At 40.0% G+C, this 2,772-nt stretch overlaps 1 non-coding gene across 1 annotated transcript; it reads left to right on the top strand.

The window, feature by feature from the left end:
* Positions 1 to 690: 690 nt before the first annotated feature.
* On the top strand, positions 691 to 813 carry LOC114903288. The gene has a single exon (XR_003795680.1). It is a non-coding gene; the product is annotated as a small nucleolar RNA SNORA76 (small nucleolar RNA).
* Positions 814 to 2,772: the final 1,959 nt, after the last annotated feature.

Below are 2,772 nucleotides of genomic sequence, written 5' to 3'. Positions count from 1 at the left end.
GATGTTTTTAGAACAACCAAAATAACTTCCACAGTGGGTCATTTAGACCTGTATAACTTGATAAATTTTTATTATACATAGGTCTTTGAGAAATTGTCTTTTTGGTGAGTGGGTTCTAATATGATGATTTTCTAATCATATAATAGAGAGGCACTGGGCTACACAAATAAAATCTTGGAGTTTCTTTCTCCAGGATCTGTTGGAACATTTCAGGTAGTCTTTCCTGGAAGCCGTGTATAAATTAAATGATCTCTCTCTCTCTCTCCATGTATAAATATATACGAAATAAATTATAATGAAATAAGTAAGGTCCACAAGTGACATACGCCACTTTCATGCTGTAGTTTTGAAAGCCACCTCTCTTTCCTCTCTGTCAGAAAGCCAGCACGCTCCACATAAGGGCTGCTTATTCAGACTTACTTCCAAAATAAAGAGCACATTGAGCAAAGCCGCAGGACATCAATGTGATGAGCATAAATGTGAGCAAGAAATAAACTTTTATTGTTTAGTCCACAAGACTTGAGATCATTTGTCACTGCATGATTTAGCCTAAGCTGGCTAAAACAGATGAAAATTTTAATAATGCAATAAAAATAGATGTATAAAAAAGTACCTGCAGATTCTTCTTTTCTCAAAGACTTCAAAGTACAGCTCCATGTCTTAATATAAAAAATAAACATATTTTCTAACGCACTGCTTTTGGGCGTCGGCACGCGGCGCGGAGAGTCCGGCTGCAGCGCCAAAGCACGCACTTTAGCGAAACGGGGGCCACGTGGTCCCCGCGGAGGCGGCCCTTTTAACCGAGACCCAAGAACTACTCTGCAGCGCCGGGCTGTCAGTCGGGGGCTGTCGCGAATCAGGCCCAGCCCATAAAGCCAAGGTTTAAATTCCTTCGGGAGACATCAGGGATCCTGCAGTCTCTGCTACTTAGTGCCCGGCATATCTAGTGTCTTTCCTGTAAGTCCCAGTGCCATCTCTTCGTAGGGATCAGTGCAGGTTAACTTAAAAAAAAAAAAAAAGAATATATATATATATATATATATATATAAAACTTTTAAAGTTAATTTTTAAAACAGGTTTGTTTCAAAAAAGCGGATAGTACAACCCAGTAGGATCTCTGTTGTGTTTCAGTATCCCTTGAAAACGCAATTGGTTTCATGCTAAGGTAAAATTAATTTTGTGGTGAGGTTAAACAAGATTTTGAAAGACATTATTGGTTGGAAATTGGAATTGTATTTTACATTTTTGAATTCAGTGTAAGCACATAAAGTAAAGCATAATTTATCAATTGAAAATAGGTGCTATAATAGGTAAGCTGACTTAATGGAAGTTTGTATCAGTAGTTTCTTATTTGAAAGTAGATATGTGAGTATGTGTGGAGAACATCAAAAAGAGCACAATTATGTAAAGATACTTCAAATAATACAGTGTAATAACCTTGAAAACAGAAGGATGTGAGAATGAAGGTGCCACTCTGATGAATATGATAAAAGCCTAGAAGAGAGACTGATATTCCTTTTGTAAGTAGTATGTCCTGCTCCACAGACCTGGAACATGTTCTAATCACTCAAGTACCTACCTGCCTTCTTAGTATACCACCTCCTTAGTTGCCCAAGAAGCCCCATAAATCCTTAAGGCTAAAGGGGAGGCTAGTCTTACTTGTAAAATTAGGCTTACAGCGAACAGGAAAGTTTGTTCAGCTCACTAATACCTTTGCCTCCCTCGTCCAAATAGTTTCAATGTCAGGCTTGTCTGCACTTTTTGCTGGATGCCTACTCATTCTGCAGGAGTGGGTGCCTATGCATATATGCTTAGTTACCAGTCACTACAGCACAGCCACTGGTCCAGGGTGACTGACTCTGAAAGGCTCCAATCACACATTGCATCCAATATCCTACCTCCAGGAATGCCTTCAGTCCTTGTTCAACCCTGAGCTAACAGCATAGACTTCCCCTTCACTTAGGAATTCATTGCTCTTTATTCCTATAAGACCCCGGTTGGATCCACCTGGTCCTGGACTTCCTATGGAGTTACTCTACCATCTCCTTAGTAACAACGTTGCTTATAAAAAAATGGGGCATCTTTCACAAATGTAGAAGCACAAGCTATTTTTCATATCAGTCTCCCAGGACCTCAGGTGTTTCCTAGCTGGGATTCAGCTACCCAGAAGGCAACTGTATGTTGCATCTTTCTATTGGTAGAGACGAAAACATTAGGTTCTTGTGGCCCTTGAAGTGTTGCCTATGACTTAACAGTATCAGAATGCTCTTGGCTTGCTGAAGGAGTGTGGGCTGAAATGCCTGTGCCCTAAGCACGTTGTCCTCTCCATACATGGTTTGGCCAAAAGAGGTAAATCCTATCCTCAAATTCACTCCTCTGTTTATTGCCATTATTTTCTGGCCATCTGCATTTATGATACATTTCTGTGAATTTTTAGAGCTTTTCCTCTGCCTTTGTTCTTTGAGATTTTTAACCCACTGAGAAAAAGTAGCTTGGGTTATTATTCTTTAGTGAATGACATGTGGTGATGAGCAGTATGCAGAACTGTTAAGGCTTGACATAGTCCAGGGCTTTGCTGCTAGGGATCCTATCTTGTGACTTGCTATCTAAGTGTGGTTCAGAGCAGGAATTTCTGAAACTGAGAGATGAGATGTGTCTTCTGTCACAGTGGCCAGGACCTTAAAAAAGTTAGAGACCATGATCACTCCATGGAACCTGAGCTTCCTATTGTCTTTCCAAAGGATATTGCTGTTTTTAATTCTGTTATCTACT

The sequence above is a fragment of the Monodon monoceros genome, unplaced genomic scaffold (genome assembly GCF_005190385.1).
Source record: "Monodon monoceros isolate NGI ecotype Baffin Bay Population unplaced genomic scaffold, NGI_Narwhal_1 Super_Scaffold_20, whole genome shotgun sequence".
Lineage (NCBI taxonomy): Eukaryota > Metazoa > Chordata > Mammalia > Artiodactyla > Monodontidae > Monodon > Monodon monoceros.
Note: the sequence above shows the minus strand (reverse complement) of the source record. Positions and strands in the feature narration are given on the sequence as shown.